The 18,685-nt window shown below is 40.0% G+C and overlaps 1 protein-coding gene across 2 annotated transcripts in view; it reads left to right on the top strand.

Moving 5' to 3' along the window:
- Positions 1 to 9,513: 9,513 nt before the first annotated feature.
- sema6bb (sema domain, transmembrane domain (TM), and cytoplasmic domain, (semaphorin) 6Bb) overlaps positions 9,514 to 18,685 on the top strand; it is a 222,662-nt gene continuing 213,490 nt past the window's right edge. For both annotated transcript variants that reach the window (XM_049485718.1, XM_049485716.1), the window contains exon 1: positions 9,514 to 9,991. The gene's annotated coding sequence lies outside the window, so the exon portion shown is untranslated. The remainder of the gene's footprint in view (positions 9,992 to 18,685) is intronic.

Raw genomic sequence — 18,685 nt, 5'->3', positions numbered from 1 at the left:
GGAGGGCAGTATGCAGTATGCATGGTGGAAAAAGAACACAGCATTCCAACAAAAACACTTTACTGCTTGTCACAGTAAAATTTGGTGGTGGTTCATCATGCTGTGGGGCTGTGTGATCAGTGCAGGATCTGGGAAGCTTGTTAAAGTTGAGGGTCACATGGATTCCAGTCAATATCAGCAGATTCTTGAGAACAATGTTGAAGAATCAGTGAAAAAGTTGAAGTTAAAGCGCCGGAGCTGGGTACTTCAACAAGACAACGAACCTAAAAACTAAACACTGCTCAGAACTGAAGCTACTAAAGCATTAATTCATGCAGAGGAACAAGTACAATGTTCTGGAATGTTCATCTCAGATCATCTCAAATTATCTCAGTCCCCAGACCTAAATATTATTGAAAATCTGTGGTGTGATTTAAAGCAGGCTGTTTATGATCAGAAACCTGAATCAAACCTGACTGAACTGGAGATGATTTATGAAGAAGAATGATCCAAAATACCTTCAACCAAAAGCCAGACTCTCACTGGAAGGTATAGAAAGAGTTTAGAAGCTGTTATTTCTGCAAAAGGAGGATCTACTGAATATTAGGCTAATTTTATTTTTTAGTTGGGTTGCCCAATTTTTTTTCTGCACCTGCCTAATTTTGTTTAAAGGATTATTGCACACTTTCTGTAAATCCTATAAACTTTATTTCACTTCTCAAATATCACTGTGTTCATCTGCTATATGATATATTTAACTTAAATTTCTCATCTGAACAACCAATGATTTATAAATAAAAATAAAGAAATAGATCAGGTGTGCCCAAACTTTTTCATACCACTGTACATGCTGTAAAGATTTATTAATATTATTATTAAAATCAAACCCTGGTAACCAGTGACTATTAGCTTCTTCTGAAATGTCCTCAAGACAAAAGGTGGTCCAACAACATCCCTTTTCCTTTTTCTAAGAGAACAGCAGATTACAGGCCAGCTGGCATTTAAATGGTTAAAACCAATTCTCTATATAATTTAGATACAGTCTGTTTTTGGGCTTGCAGCACCTGATCTAGGTTTGCTTAAATGGAAACAAAATGACCTTATTTAGCAAAATCATATTGTTTTAAACAGATTTATTGACATCAGTATTTATTATTAGTTTAAGACAAAGGTTATGTCTCTGTCCCAGTACCTGACAACTGTACATAACCTCCCTCACTGAAGTTTATTATTATTCTATAGTCTTCGTAGCTGTGCCCCAGGACCTCCCTTCAAGTATCTACACACTCCCTTGTTTAGAGTCTATAAGCTGTCTTACTGGGGTCAATGTCTCTATAATTTACTTTTCTGTGCCCCATATTTTCCATATCTGGCCTATACTGTATACTAGCTTACTGTGGCCCATGACTCTAGAACCTTCCTCGTTGTGGACCATGAGTTTATACCCTCTTTTGGTTTGGTTCAAGACTCTAGGTGCCATATTTTAGTGCCCTATAGTGCTCATCGGTCAGTTGTGGATCATGCGGTTTGATTTAGGGTGTGTCTGTGTGTATTTGGTATCGCGAGGACACAAAAAGCACGCCTTACACGTCTCGAACGCATAAAAAGGGCATGTACTAAATCTCTTAATTAATCATGGTTGTGTTTTGGGTGGAACGTGAAAAAAACAAGAAATAAATCAGTGTGTCAGTTGTCATTCCCTTTAAGGGCCAGGTGTGCTCTGACTTAACGGTCTTAGTGATCTTAACGGTCCAGCACTTTTGTGCGTCTCAGCAGAGGATACTGACCTGCGTATTAATGCTGTGAAGGTAAGCCAGCAGCTCATTTAAGGGAACAGCAATGTTATTTAATCCTTTAATCTCTGTTTATTGTTGATGTAAAAGCTTTAAAAGTATTGGGCGTCTCACTGTTAACTGTTGTCAGGGTTTTAATCAGTCAGTGGCGCACTCGTATAGAAACACGCCAGAAATTTACCTCAACACACCTCACTACCACGCCCACTGGTGTAGTTATATTCCTGTACTCTGACGCTATCTTAACAGCGCGGGCGCAAGGTATGAGAATAGACTGTTAACAGGGTGGAAGATAGCAACGAGCATCGCAATGCACCTTGCACAGGGTGTACTGGGACCTTATAACTCTCTCGCTCTGTTCTAATACTCCATTGCCTTGCTTGCTGTGGCCCATGACTCCATTGTCTCTTTTCTAGTGCTTATAGACTCTGTAATCATTTTAGTTATGGCTTTTGATTCTATAACCTCATAAACTTTAGCCCAAGACTCCCTTGCTCTAGTCGATGACTCTAAAGTCCCTGTAAATCAGCAGGGATTTAAGATAAAGGACAGCGAAGCCTGAAACTTCTCTTCCATGCTTTTCTGGAACGCTTGAAAGCAGAACTAAAATATTTTTGTACACTGCTCTGAGGACATGTATCAGGCAAATACCTGCTCTCTGATTGGATAGATGCATTGTGTTGGACGGATTAATTTGCATATAGTTCAGCTCGGCTCAACTTTTCATCCCATCGCATCCCTTCGGACTCGACGCATCGGACCCATGATGCACCGTGCGACTGCATCTGACGGAGCCGATGCTTGCCATTGAAAATGAAAGGTATACGGCGCTGTGCCTTATTGCGACAGAGCAATGGAAATGTAGCATTATGGTGGCTCACCAGCTTTCGTCTGTCTTTAAAATAACATGACTTACACACTACATTTGTTGCTTGCAGATGCGGATGTTTTCGTACAAGTCTTCTGCTAAAGACTTTACCTTAGAATTCTCTTTAATATCAACTTTTTAAAAGTTATGAAGATTTTTCTCTCATGCTAGTCATGCTAGTAGAACATCTCTGTGGGTTGTGGGCTTAGACCTCCCCTATATATGGCCATGGCCTCTATAATCTCCCTGGTTTTGACCCATGACTCCATGACCGTTCTTACACCTCACTTCCACAGCTACTGTAGTTACAACTGAATGAACAATTGAAAATGGATTCGGCCACGAAGAATCCCAGCCTATTATGCCCATGGATGTGTAGCACAACACACACTGGCTGGTCTTGCGCACTGGCTGTCTGCTATCGTGGGCTGAAATCAAATGGCAAGGAAATGGAGACATGATGGTTGGCTTGTGACCGCATGTAATTCAATTGAGCTTGATCACATGCACTCTCAGCCTGAAGCTACAATACTCGCGCCATTATGCAGAGAGAGATCGTGTTTTGTTCTGTTATCGGGAGCTTGTGGGTAAACCCATTATGTCTCATTTTTTTGCTGTCAACCGCCCACACACACACCTCTTCATCACCGACTAACCCAAAACTGCCTCGGCTGCCAGGATGATAAGGGTATATGCAGTTGTCATTTTACAGCCAACAATGAAAGCAATTGTCTTGAAAATAATCAAATACATTATGAGGACAAATACATTGGACAACTGCTAGTTCACTGTTTCTCTGTTTCTTCTGACATGAGTTTTTCCTACTTTAGTTTAAGTAAATGTCACTTTCTTTCAGATTTTGAAGCATTGCTGTGAGGATTTAAGTGCAATTAGTGACTAGTGAGGTTAGGGTGTTGCAGTATGATTACCACCAAACCTCAACCCAACTCCCCAACTCATCCCATCCAAAAGTATTGGCTGGTGCTCCATCATTCCAGAGAACACAGATCTGTAAAAAAAGGGTTACAGACTTGCTTTCTGGGGATTTATATCGAGGAGGACCAAGGGTGTGAACAATACAGAAAAAATCCAGGAATTGTACAGTTCCTGTTGTGTTTAGAAAGCCCAACAAATTGTTATGGACAATTCCCACCCTGGACACCATGTTTTTCCATTGTTACTGTCAGGTAGATGATACAAAACTATTCAAACTAGAACCAATTTACTCAAAAATAGTTTTTATCCCACCTCAGTACAAGCACTAAATAGCACGATATAGGGATTTTTAAAATCTAGTTTTATACAGCATGGGACTGTGCAGTATTTTAATATTTACATTTTTGCATTGTTTATTAGGGCAGCGTGCAATTTCTCACTATTTGCATCTGGTTTGTTGCATGTTACTGTTAACTTTTATTTTAGGGTGGCAAAAGTGACAGAATGGTAAAGTAACAGGTTGCTAAAGTAATTAAGTGGTAAAGAAACAGAGTGGTAAAGTAACAGAGTGGTAAAGCAACAGAGTGGTAAACTTAGACAGTGGTAAAGTAACAGAGTGGTAAAATAACAGGGTGGTAAAGAAACCGAGTGGTAAATAAAAGTGGTAAAGTAAAAGAGTGGTAAAGAAACAGAGTGGTAAAGCAACAGAGTGGTAAAAAAGAGTGGTAAAGTAACAGAGTGGTAAAGTAACAGAGTGGTAAAGTAACAGAGTGGTAAATTAATGGGCTGGTAAAGTAACAGAGTGGTAAAGTAACAGAGTGGTAAAGCAACAGAGTGGTAAAATAACAAAGTGGTAAAGAAACAGAGTGGTAAAGTAACAGAGTGGTAAAGTAATGAGCTTCTAAAGTAACAGGATGGTAAAATAACAGAGTGGTAAAGTAATGAGCTTCTAAAGTAACAGGATGGTAAAATAACAGAGTGGTAAAGTAATGAGCTTCTAAAGTAACAGGATGGTAAAGTAACAGAGTGGTAAAGTAATAGAGTGGTAAAGTAATGGGCTGGTAAAGTAACAGAGTGGTAAAGCAACAGAGTGGTAAAATAACAGAGTGGTAAAGTAATGAGCTTCTAAAGTAACAGGATGGTAAAATAACAGAGTGGTAAAGTAACAGAGTGGTAAAGTAATGGGCTGGTAAAGTAACAGGGTGGTAAAGTAATGGGCTGGTAAAGTAACAGGGTGGTAAAGTAATAGAGTAGTAAAGTAACAGGGTGGTAAATAGGCCTGTTAAATGCCTTTTGAGCATTTTCACCCAAATCAAAGTGACATATTTACTATTCATACATTAACCAGTAACTGAATACTCTAATACAGATACATCCTCATGTTTTAATAGTGGTAAAACTCTTATTATATAACTCATTTCAGCAGGTTATTTCATTTTCATCAGCTTTATGGTGTTTATAAGCTTTTTCCTCTGCATGAGTCACGCAGCTCTCTGAGTCTATTGTTTTAGACAATGATGTTCTGAAGGAAGTGAATCATCATTGTTTCAGATTTTAAACAGAATCTGTGAAATTATCTCCAACCTTTCCTCCTGCTTTGTTCTACAATTACAGACGGATCCGTAAAGAGCTCAGAGTCAAAAACAGCGCATCAGTCTGACCTGATTTCTGAAGCAAACTGTCTCCACTTTACACAAGCCTGACTTTTACTCGCACGTAGCCTCATAACTACAGAATAAAACTAAACAAAACACAGAGAAACATGGAATTTTGAGGATTAGAAGCTCTTTATTACAGATTTTACACACTTTAACCTCTTAACCCTTTTGAACCCCAACCTATTTTGTGTGTTTTTGTCAGTTCCCCTTTCACTTGTTATAAGACAGTTATGTTAGGAGACAGCCACATACTATTATTTTTCTTCATGCTCAAATTTGTAATTGTGAATTTGTAAATCTTCATGGACTTGATCATGTTTTGATTAAAATGTATCAGCACCTTTTTTTTACTTGCAGGGGTTGGACAATGAAACTGAAACACCTGGTTTTAGGCCACAATAATTTATTGTTCTGACGGACAGTTCTGGTGGAAACAGGAGAGTTGAGGAGCACATTGAATTCTGCCGTGATTTGGGCAACCGTTGTTTTATGTTTTTTGGATACAATCCGGGTTAGCACCTGAACATCCCTTTCAGACAGCTTCCTTTTACAGCGTCCACAGTTAATCCTGTTGGATGTGGTTGGTCCTTCTTGGTGGTATGCTGACATTACCCTGGATACCTTGGCTCTTGATACATCACAAAGACTTGCTGTCTTGACGTGCACCAACAATTTGTCCTCTTTTGAACTCTGGTATGTCACCCATAATGTTGTGTGCATTGCAATATTTCTCCCAAATTCCAAATAAAAATATTGTCATTTAGAGCATTTATTTGTAGAAAGTGAGGAATGACTAAAATAACAAAAAAGATGCAGAGCTTTCAGACCTCAAATAATGGAAAGAAAACAACAAGTTCATATTCATAAAGTTTTAAATTTTGGCATGTTCTCCTCCACCAGTCTTACACACTGCTTTTGGATAACTTTATGCCACTCACTCCTGGTGCAAAAATCCAAGTAGTTCAGTTTGGTTTGATGGCTTGTGATCATCCATCTTTCAATTGATTATATTATAGAGGTTTTCAATTTGGTAAAATCAAAGAAACTCATCATTTTTAAGTGATCTCTTATTTTTTTCTAGAGCTGTTTATGTACATTGAACAAGACAACAACACTTAAGGAGAGAGGAGAGAAAAAAGGAAAAGAATAAACATCTAAGAAATCAAAAGCTAGTCCTTATGACAGTAGGTCAATCAGCCCAGACCCTTAACAAAATCTGAAAAATGGGTTCCATATTTTTTTCAAACTGATTAAAAAAGCCAAGCGCGAGTTCTGATTTAACTGTGTCAGACTGAAGGATGGTTCTGGTGGTTCTGGTGGTTCTGATGGTTCTGGATGAAAGAGAGAAGCTGCTCTTTAGAGAGTGTGTCTCTTCAAAGCTCTCGAAGCCACTGTGCTACCTGTTAGCGCGCGGCGGCGGCGTGGGGGGAACAGAAGGTGTTTTATTTTGAAGTTGTTTATTTGTTTGTTGTCTTGGATCAGATCAGATCAGACGCAGGAACGAGAGAGGCGGGAAACCCAGCTGCTGAATTCTCTGCTGAAAGTTCTGCTGGCCTAATTTAACATTGCTATAAAGAAGACATCGTGATGTGATCTGGAGGCTCAGAGCCAGCCTCATTATCACCACATTAAACACCAGAGCATCCCAGCTTCTGTGTGTTTATACATTATTTATCATAAAAACACTAAAATAATTCTAAAACTTCGCTTTTTTCTTTTCTCTCTCTCTCTCTTTCTTTTCTCATTTCTTTAATTCTGCTTCCCTTTCTCAGTTTACACTTACTCATATATTGTAACTGGTGTAGAGGTTATTTTATGTCCTAGTCTGAACAGACAGATAGATTTGAGACACAAGTCTGAACACATGGCTTCTATATATCCACTGTGGTGGGAGGGGTTTTGGTTGTACTAGAAAGAGTTATTTTTGCGATGGGAGGAGTTTTGATTGTTCTAGGAGGAGTTATGGTTGTGGTGGGAGGAGTTTCGGTCTATTAGGAGGAGTTATGGTTGTACTGGGTGGAGATTTGGTTGTACTGGGAGGAGTTTTGGTTGTACTGGGAGGAGTTATGGTTGTGGCATCACAAAATCTGTCAATCTAGTACAAGCTTTTTTGTGACATCACAAAAAGTGTAAAACTAAAACAAGCTATTTTTTGTGACATCACAAAGAGTGTAAATCTAAAACAAGCTGTTTTTTGTGACATTGCAAAAAGTGTAAATCTAAAACAAGCTCTTTTTTGTGACATCACAAAAACTGTAAATCTTAAACAGGCTGTTGTTTGTGACATCACAAAAAGTGTACATCTAAAACAAGCTTTTTTTTTGTGACGTCACAAAAAGTGTAAATCTAAAACAAGATATTTATGTGACATCACAAAAACTGTGAATCTTAAACAGGCTGTTGTTTGTGACATCACAAAAACTGTGAATCTCAAATGGAATGTTGTTTGTGACATCACAAAAACTGTCAATCTAAAACAAGCTGTTTTTTGTGACATCACAAAAAACGTGAATCTTAAACAGGCTGTTGTTTGTGACATCACAAAAACTGTGAATCTCAAATGGAATGTTGTTTGTGACATCACAAAAAGTGTAAATCTGTTTTTTTGTGACATCACAAAAAGTGTAAATCTAAAACAAACTCTTTTTTTGTGACATCACAAAAAGTGTACATCTAAAACAACCTGTTTTTTGTTACATCACAAAAAGTGTAAATCTAAAACAAGCTGTGTTTTACTTTTTTAAAAGATTTTAGTGAAATTTCAGATTTAGTAATACGGAAACAGATTACAATGAATTTACTGGAAGAGCTACATGAACTTTGAACTTTAGTGTACTTATTATTTTAAGTTTTATACCACACAAACACACACACACACACACCAGCAGACACTCAAACACTAACAAACTTAGACTTACTGTCAGGTAATGAGTTTGGGGTTTTCCCCAGGTGTGTGTGTGTCTGTGTGCTGAGGTGTCACCCCGAGGCGCACTGTTCAGACTGAATCATGATGGGTGGGTGTGATCAGTTCCCGTTACCTGAGCTCATCACTGCGCTCTGAAAGCTGAGCTGACTGATCTCATGAAACAGTCCTCCTTAATTCTAGCCTTAATACACTATGGATCAGTTTCCCAGACAGAGAATCAGTCTAGTCTTTTACTATACAATATTTTGAATGGCAAAAAGAAAATACAACTAAAGTTGTGCCTCAGAGGGGTGCCCCACACACTAATACAATAATATATTATATATGTATCTTATTAGCATCTCTCTAGTAATCTTATTTTGGCAGCTCTATCCACTTAATATAAATTTACTTTTTCTTTTTCTCAATTCTAATGTTAGCGACTCGGTTCCAATACATCAGCTCACAGACGATTTGTGCTGATCGACATCACCCTTTGGAGTGATGTGGGGAGAGAGCACCATCTACCCACCCAGAGAGAGCAAGGCCAATTGTGCTCTCTCAGGGCTATGCCAGCTGGTGGCAAGCTGCATGAACAGGATTCGAACCAGCAATCTCCTGATCATAGAGTATATCCTTTTTAATAATTATAAAATTATTATATACTGTAAAATGAAGATGCTGTATTTATTACAAATGCAATTTATTGTTAATTTTCAATGTTTTAATCATCAAATAATTTTTTGTGGTTTCATTTTGTAAACCTTTAGATTTTTATATATCTATTTAATGCTTTCCTCAACATACAAAAAATAAGTATTTTAATGTGAAAAAGACCATATAGTTTTAATTTAATTAATTTTGTCTTTTGGAGCCATTCAAAGGTGTGTTTCAGATCATTGTCTTGCTGCAGGACCCAAGATCTTTGAGCTTAAGGTCACAAACTGATTGGTCATTTCCCTTCAGGACTTTTCCACTTTTGTCTTGTCAGTGTAAAAATCTGATTTGGCACGTTCACACAGCCCTGAAAAAGTCAGATCTGAGCCACATAAAGCAAAAAATCGGATTTGAGTCACTTCAGCCTAGTAATGTGAACGTAGCCATACTGTAACTCATAGAAATGGTTAAAAAATAAATCATTAAAAATATATATTTAATGACCTTATCTGTTTTTTATTCAGTTCATGCCTCCCTTCTTTTTTAATTAACCATAACCATGTCTCGAGACCCTGTTCGACGCGCACCGCGTGCGCGAGGCCGCGCGGGGGCGCTGAGAGCTGAGGCAGTGAACGGCGTTCTAAACGGCGCTCAAAGGCGGAGTCCCGCGGAGCGCGAGCTGCACCGGAATGCGCGCACGCACACCCGCACGCTCACATACAGACTCGCGCGCGGGGCGAAGCACGGAGGAACAGAGCGAGCTCGTGAGGAGGCGCGCGCTGCCGTTTCTGCTGGAGTCTCTGTGTGTGTGTGTATGTTAGTGTTTATGCGCGCGCACGTGTGTGTGTATGTGTGTGAGTGAAGTGTGTGTGTAAGACAGTTGTCCTGGTGTAGAGGAGATGCCGCGGCGGCGGCGCGCGGGACCCGATCTGCACGGAGACAGGTGCGCGAGCGCAGGAGAGGAGTAGGTCCGGCACGCTCGCGCCTGCAGGAGGAGGAGGAGGAGGAGGAGGGGAAGGAGGAGGAGGAGGAGGGGGGCTGGACCGCGCGCCGCTACCGGACCCCCGTATTATTTTGGACCCCCCTTTATTATTTACCGCGCGCTGCTTCTGGATTGTAGTCCGCGCGCGAGGAGGAGGCAACAGCAGCGCGAGGCTCGAGACACGGACTGGCACGCGGCGCACCTCTGCATCCGGTAAGCGCGTGCTGGAGAACAGTGGAGACACTGGTCTTAATGGTACTAGTGGGCTTGATGTTACTGGTGTCACTGGTTTTAATAATGTCACTGGTCTTGGTGGTACTGGTTGTACTGGTATTACTGATATTACTGGACTTACTGGTGTTACTGAACATTTATTAGTGTCACTGGTCTTGTTGTTACTGGTGTTATTGGTTGTGCTATAGTTACTGGGTGTAGGGATGTTATTGATGTTACTGGTGTTATTGCTTTTATAAGTGTCACTTGTCTTGGTGTTTTGGTATTACCAGTGTTACTGGACATAATGGTGTTACTGAGCATTTATTAGTATCACTGGTCTTGTTGTTACTGGTTGTTATATAGTTATTGGTTGTAGGGATGTTATTGATATTATTGGTGTTACTGGTTGTACTGCTGTTATTGATGTCACTGGTATTATTAGTATAATTGCTGTTACTGTTTTTAATAGTGCTAGTGTTATTAATGTTACTGGTATTATTAGTTATTAGTTTTTATTTTTTTTAATGCTGTTACTGGTGTTATTAGTTCAGACAAATCAACAAGTAAACACAAACATTTTACTGCTATTACTGGTCTTGGTGTTACTAGGGTTACTGGTTTTATTGGTGTTACTGCTTCTACTGCTGTTATTAGTGTCTTAAAAAATAACCCTACACCATAATAATAATGATCCCCCCTCTACCAAATGTTACACATAGTACAAACAATGCAGAGAAGCAGAGAGGTACTGTCTTCCTGGCAGAAGCCAAACTCGAACCTATCTATGGAATCCATTGGAAACCCATTCCATGAAGCTTCCTTTATGCTCTAATGTTCTTGAGCTAATCTGAAGGCCACATAAAGTTTGGATCTCTCCATCTCTAGCAATTGCCTCTGTTTGGAGATCTATGGTGATCACTAGTAATATTACACTTTCTCCAGTCTGCAAATATGGTGCCCCATCAGGACCCCCACACATGACCCTGAGGTCCCTGTACCCAGTGCTGAGTGTGGGCTAGACGGGTACGAAGGCCCCAGCATTAAGCTGTGGGGTTTTCTGTACTGATGATGGGATCTACTGTAGTGAGGCTGAGGGCAATCAAATCCTTTATGTTTCTCACAGCAATGTTCCATAAACGTTTGGACAATGTATGTCACAGCATGATGCTCCTCAGATATGCCAACGTGTGTGTGTGTGTGTGTGTTGGAGGTTGTTTTGTGTTGAATCGTGTGTGTTATTAAGTGGTGGATGTTACACACACACACACACTTGAGCAGCTGCTCTTTCTTTAACACTAAGTCTCCTCTGTCCCCTAAGAAAGCGCCTGTTCCTCCACACACACACACACACACTCGCTGGGACAGTTGTGTCCCATGCCCAACACCTGTCCCCCCTTACACACACACACACACTCTTTCTATCTCTCTCTTTCTTTGCTTTCATGTTCTCTCTCACCCTTTGCTTTCTCTCTCACACACATTCTCTCTCTATCTCTCACCATTCACCTTTCTCTCTTTGTATCTCTCTCTTTCACCTTCTCTCTTTTACTCTGTGACATTCTCTTCTCTCCCTCTATCTCTCTATCTCTCTCTCTCTCTCTCTCTCTCTCTCTCACACACACTCTCTTTCTTTGACACTCAGACAGTTGTGCTCCATGACACACCTGTCCCCTCACACACTCGCTCTCTGTATCTCTCGGCCACACACACACACACACACACACACACACACAAGCATACACTCTCTCTGACTCCTAGTTAGTCTCTCACTCTGTGTGTGTGTGTTTGTAATTCAGATCAGGTCTGAAGGCTTTTGTTCATCTCGGAGTGGAAAGGGTTTAAAGAGTAAGTGAAGTCCCCCCGGGGGTCAGAGCGCTCCCCCTAGAGAGAAAGAGAGAAACTGAGAGAGAAACAGAGAAAGAGAGAGAGAGAGAGAGAGTGTGTGAGGGGGAGAGAAAGAGACAGCTGAGAAAGAGAAAAGGATGAAAATAAGAGGAGAAGGAAACCAAAGTGAAGAGAAAATGCAAAAAAAGGGAGACAAGGAGACAAGGAAAGAATAGTGTAGAAAGAAAAAGGAAGAGAGAAAGGAGGATAAAAATAACTGAAATAATGAGAGAAATAGAGAGATATCAAAATAAAAAGGTGGTTAGAAAACAAGAAGAAGTGAAAAAAGAGAAAATGATGATGTAAATGAAAGAAATGAACAGTAAAGTAATGAAAAAATGAGAAACTAAGATAAAACATGAGAACAAAAAAAGGAGAGAAAATGAGAAAATGGGAAGTTGAAAAAATAAAGAATATAAGACCAGATGATTAAAAAATTGGGGAAATGAAATTATATGAGATATAAGGATAGAAACTATTAAAAATGAAATAAACTGTGGAAAAACTATGGGAAAGGTGTCAGATGGAGAGAAAAAAAGAGAAAATGATAAAACACAAACAGAGAAATGGGGAGAGAAATGAGAAGTGATTATAAAAAAGAGAAAGGGTTAGAAAAAGAAATAAATGAAAAAGAACACTGAGATGTGAAGAGAAAGAAGCTGAGAATGAAATTAGAGAAAAAGGAAGAAAATAGAGAAAATAGATGAGAAAAGAAGAGAAAACTTTGAAAGAAAGAAGAAAATGGAGACACAAATAAGAGGAAAGTAAATGTAATGAATGAGGAAAGATGCAAGACAGAAAAGGAGAGAAAGACTTAGAAAAATGGGAGAGAAAGAAGAGAAAATTGTATTTAAAGGAAAAAAATATAAATATGATAAATTGAGATATAAATAAGAGGAAAGCACACACACATACACACACATGCTCACACACACACATGCTCACATACACATGCTCAAACGCACACACATATTGTGAGACATTGTGAGACTGTGTGTCTCCGTTCAGGCAGGACACACTGTACTGTTACACTCTGAAAGAAAACCACAGTCAACCCACACAGTTCTACTGTCTGCTAATGTGGACGGAAGTATGCAGACAGCAGCGCTTCTTTTTAAACCCTTCACTTTAAGAACAGTTTCTTCTCTTCTAAGAAGGCTTTACACTAGATGATGGAACATTGCTGTTATGAGGATTTGATTGCATTCAGGCTAATGGAACACCTTGATGTGTGTGTGTGTGTGTGTGTGTGTGTGTGTGTACAGACTGGTAAGAGTGTGTGATGGTTTATGGATGAGGTTGGCACAACTTTAATAATGAATGTTTTGCTTATTATTACAGCTGGTATGTTGGCTTTGTTTTATTAATGTTTAATTTAACTAATGGGATTAAATTTTTTAATTTTTATAATTCACCGCATGCCCCAAAAACAAGTCTCCACCTGGATTCAACTAAGCAACTGATCTATGGTTGATTTAATGCTCTTCGCACTTCAACGCTCTGTGCTGCCTTGACCAACATCGCTACAATGACGTTAGCACATCTAGTAGAGGGTCTCAGGTCTTGTGGGTTACTAGATAATGCAAATGTAGAGCCAATCAGCAGATTTCTATATTAAAAAAACCCTCCCATCACACAGATTTGATTGGTTTTGATTATGTGTGGAGTCCCCAGGGCTCTGTTTGAGGGCCTATGTCAGTTAGGCTGATGTTAATTATAATATGGACAGTAGGGTAGTTCTGAAAGTTCTGTAAGAAGTGTAGCCTTGCATATAGAGTCTAAAGTGTTAACCACTCATAGACCCTAGACTGGGACCAGTAGAACATCTCAGTGCAAGTCTAGAAGATCTAGACTTATCCTGAAGGTCAGAGTGGAGCAGAAAGGTGTAGGTTGGTTCTTCTTTACAGTGTTGAGTTCATGGATTTAATGATCTTTAAGTGCTGCCTCGACCAACATCAATACAATGACATTTGCACAGCTAGTAGAGGGTCTCAGATCTTGTGGGGCACTAGATAATGCAAATCTAGAGCCAATCAGCAGATTTCTATATCAAAAACCCTCCCATCACACAGTTTTGATTGGTTTTGATTATGTGCGGAGTCCCCCAGGGCTCTATTTGAGGGCCTATGTCACTTAAGCTGATGTTAATTACAATATGGACAGTAGGGTAATTATTAAAGAGTCAGAGTGAAGCTGGAGGGTGCTGCTCAGTTCTCCTATACAGAGTTGGGTTTCTGGATTTAATGCTCTTCACACTATTATGCTTTACCCTGCACTACTCTTCAACCGTGCTCTCAGAACTTTATATGTCGAGGTGTGTGTGTCTGTGTCTGTTTGTGTGTGTGTGTGTGTGTGTGTGTGAGAGAGAGAGACTTCCCCAACACACACATGGCTCAAAAAAACCTCCTGCTGTTCATACTGGCAACCTTGACTCCTCCATAGGATTCTTCCTCACCTCATTGATCTGAACATGCTGCGCTGTGCTCTTTCAGTCATCTTTACAGGACTTTACCACGCCTAGGGAGAGTAGCAACAGTGCTGAACTTTCACCATTTGTAGACGGTCTTTCTTACTGTGGACCGGGACCAGTATAACATCTCCGTTGTGTTCTGAAGATCTGAACTTACCCTGAGGGTCAGAGTGGAGCTGGACAGTGTGGGTCAGTTTTTTTTTTACAGCGTCAGGTTTCTGGATTTAATGCTCTTCACACTTTAATGCTTTGCCCTGCACTAATCTTCAACCGTGCACTCAGAACTTCACTTTATATGGAGAGGTGTGTGTGTGTGTCTCTGTGTGTGTGTGTGTGTGTGTGTGAGACTTTCCCTAACACACACATGGCTCGAGAAAACCTCCTGCTGTTCATACTGGCAACCTCGACCCCTCCATAATTATGACGGTGTGTTAGAGTGTGTTTGGCACTGAGCGGGCGAGTGAGTGAGTAAGAGAGAGAGAGAGAGAGAGAGAGAGAGAGGTGTAACTGAAATTCAGAGTGTAAGATTAGTGAGAGGTGTGTGTGTGTGTGTGTGTGTGTTTGTAACACACTCTCTCTCACACACAGGGGGCATGTCATGTGCTGTGTTTCTGAATGGCTGCCCTGTGTGTGTGTGTGTGTGCATGTGTGTGTTAGTGTGCCGCTGCTGTTGCCGCTGCTGTGCCCGGAGAACAGGTGCTATGGTCACAGGGGGCACACACACACACACTTATGAACACACACACACATACTTATGAACACACACACACACAGAATCAGCTCCAGGGTTTTACGTCACCTGCTCCTATCAGAGGCTGCCGGCTATAGAGAGTGTAGTGTGAGTCTGTGTGTGTGTGTGTGTGTTTGTGTGTGTGTGTGTGTAAGTGTGTGTGTGTGTGTGTGTGTAGCATGTAAGGCTTTCAGGTCTTTGCCTCCCCACCTTCACCAAACCCTTCGTTGTCTCTCCTCTCATTTCAATCTCTCTCCAAAGAGCAGCGCTGATTATACGCATATGGACAAAAGTAATGGGACACCTGTTTATTCATTGTATCTTCAGAAATCAAGGGGATTAAAAAAAGTTTATCCTGATTTTATTGGAGTAACTGTCTCTGCTGACTTTATTCTCGATGTATGAGACCACTTGCTATAAGGAACTTCCAGACTTTAAATTAATACTAAATATTTTTGTTGCGGAGTGGCTTAGCAGACTATGATGCGTAATAACACTGTTCGATATTCTATTAATAATTACTAATAGCAGCTAGTTGTTGAGTAGTTGTGTGTAATATGTATTATAGATAAAAGTGTACAGAAAAAAATGTATATGTCTGTCTGTCCGTCAGTCCATTTCTTTGTCTGTCCCTCTGTCTGTCTCTCTCTGTCTGTCTGTTAATATTAGAAAGTAGGATGTAATTTATATTATAGATAAAAGGGTACAGAAAAAAAATATCTGTCTGTCCGTCCATCTGTCTATCTCTTTGTCTGTTTCTCTGTCTGTCTGTCCGTCCTTCCGTCTCTCTCTGTCTGTCTGTTAATATTAAAAAGTAGGTGTAATATATTTTGTAGATAAAAGGGTACAGAAAAAAAATATCTGTCTGTCCGTCCATCCGTCTATCTCTTTGTCTGTCTCTCTGTCCGTCTGTCCGTCCATCCGTCCTTCCGTCTCTCTCTGTCTGTCTGTTAATATTAGAAAGTAGGATGTAATTTATATTATGGATAAAAGGGTACAGAAAAAAAAATATCTGTCTGTCCGTCAATCCGTCTATCTCTTTGTCTGTCTCTCTGTCCGTCTGTCCGTCCATCCGTCCTTCCGTCTCTCTCTGTCTGTCTGTTAATATTAGAAAGTAGGATGTAATTTATTTTATAGATAAAAGGGTACAGGAAAAAAGTATCTGTCTGTCTGTCCATCCGTCTCTCTCTTTGTCTGTTTCTCTGTCTGTCTGTCCGTCCATTCGTCCTTCCGACTCTCTCTGTCTGTCTGTTAATATTAGAAAGTAGGTGTAATATATTTTTTAGATAAAAGGGTACAGGAAAAAAATATCTGTCTGTCTGTCCGTCCGTCTATCTCTTTGTCTGTTTCTCTGTCTGTCTGTCCGTCCATCCGTCCTTCCGTCCCTCTGTGTGTCTGTTAATATTAGAAAGTAGGATGTAATTTATTTTATAGATAAAAGGTTACAGGAAAAAAAAATCTGTCTGTCCGTCCATCCGTCTGTCTCTTTGTCTGTTTCTCTGTCTGTCTGTCCGTCCATTCGTCCTTCCGACTCTCTCTGTCTGTCTGTTAATATTAGAAAGTAGGTGTAATATATTTTTTAGATAAAAGGGTACAGGAAAAAAATATCTGTCTGTCTGTCCGTCCGTCTATCTCTTTGTCTGTTTCTCTGTCTGTCTGTCCGTCCATCCGTCCTTCCGTCCCTCTGTGTGTCTGTTAATATTAGAAAGTAGGATGTAATTTATTTTATAGATAAAAGGTTACAGGAAAAAAAAATCTGTCTGTCCGTCCATCCGTCTGTCTCTTTGTCTGTTTCTCTGTCTGTCTGTCCATCCATTCGTCCTTCCGACTCTCTCTTTCTGTCTGTTAATATTAGAAAGTAGGTGTAATATATTTTTTAGATAAAAGGGTACAGGAAAAAAATATCTGTCTGTCTGTCCGTCCGTCCATCTCTTTGTCTGTTTCTCTGTCTGTCTGTCCGTCCTTTTGTCTCTCTCTGTCTGTCTGTTAATATTAGAAAGTAGTATGTAATATATATTATAGATAAAAGGGCACAGAAAAAAAAATATCTGTCTGTCCGTCCATCCGTCTATCTCTTTGTCTATTTCTCTGTCTGTCTGTCCGTCCATCCGTCCTTCCGTCTCTCTCTTTCTGTCTGTTAATATTAGAAAATAGGTGTCATTTATATTATAGATAAAAGGGTACAGAAAAAATATCTGTCTGTCCGTCCTTCCGTCTCTCTCTGTCTGTCTGTTAATATTAGAAAGTAGTATGTAATTTATATTATAGATTAAAGTGCACTGAAAAAAATCTTTCTGTCCGTCCGTCTGTCAGTATTAGAAAAAATTGCGGCTGCGGCGGTGGCAGTGGATGTATAGTACATAACATATAGTAATGTATATTGGAAAAGCAACTTTTAATAACATCCATATATTAAAACATTAGTTTGTTAATATTTAGTGCACTAAACTGTCAAAACTGCACTCCTAATATTAATATGTAGTCTATAGCATATAGAAGTAGAAGTAGTGTATAGTGCAGGATTGGGACACAGCCTAAGTTCTGTTCTCACTGTGCCCTCTGCTACAGGGTAAATAGGCAGAGTTCCTGCCTTTCTTTCCCTGGTGTAAAAGGAACCCTGTAATTATAGGATTCTGAAGTCTAAACAAACAGGAAGGAGTCAGAAGTGCAGATTTATTAAACAGTGTAAATCAAGTGCAAATATAATTCAGTACGAAATAAACCGCAGCTCATTCTGTAATTAGAGAATCCTGTTTAAACCGAGCAGCAGAGTGACAATAATAACAACTCTGTCTTCTTAACGTCTCAGACTTCCTGCCTTTGTGTCTTAACTCTCTCTCTCTCTCTTTCTCTCTTTCTCTCACTTATTCTCTCTTTCACTCTCTCTCTCTCTCTCTCTCTCTCTCAGTGGGTTGTCATGCTGAAACATTCTGCCCACTGAGACTCTGAATGGGACAAATTGAGCGTAACAGTGTCACCACTTAGCGTGAGGAGGTCGCTGTGAGAGGAGGCCAATAGAGGAGTGGACCCCCCTGCCTGCCTAACCTTTGTGTGTGTGTGCGTGTGTGTGTATGTGTTTGTTGTGTGTGTGTGTGTGTGTCCTAAAAGCGACTGTGAGACGCACAACCTGAAAATATGTCTCTTTTAAAATAAACTAAACAAACAATTTGCTTTTCTTTATTAACAAAGCCATTCCTCATTTCTTTATATTGAAATATTTGTAGAGACCCTTTAAATGAACTCTTTGAGCTACTTTGTGTTGTACCCATTGCTGACGCAGATGTGCAATTATATAAATATAAGACACACTTAAAATCCTTTAAATCCCCCCCCCCAAAAAAAAATCAGTTTTGCCATTCAGAGGTGAGTATTATCAGCCTGTAGCCTGCTGGAGCAGCATTAGCATTAGCCGCTAACCATGCTAAGCTCTAGCTCTTTCACCGTTCAGAGGTAAGTATAATCAGACTGTAGTCTGCGCGTTTACTGTGTTAAACCAAGCTACCTGAGCCGAACCGCTAGCTAATAGCTCTCAGGGTTCCTCAGTGTAGCGCAGTTGGGCAGCATTAGCCGCTAACCACGGCTAGTCCTAGCGGTTAGCTGCTAATGC

This window comes from Astyanax mexicanus, chromosome 12 (genome assembly GCF_023375975.1).
Source record: "Astyanax mexicanus isolate ESR-SI-001 chromosome 12, AstMex3_surface, whole genome shotgun sequence".
NCBI lineage: Eukaryota > Metazoa > Chordata > Actinopteri > Characiformes > Acestrorhamphidae > Astyanax > Astyanax mexicanus.
Note: the sequence above shows the minus strand (reverse complement) of the source record. Positions and strands in the feature narration are given on the sequence as shown.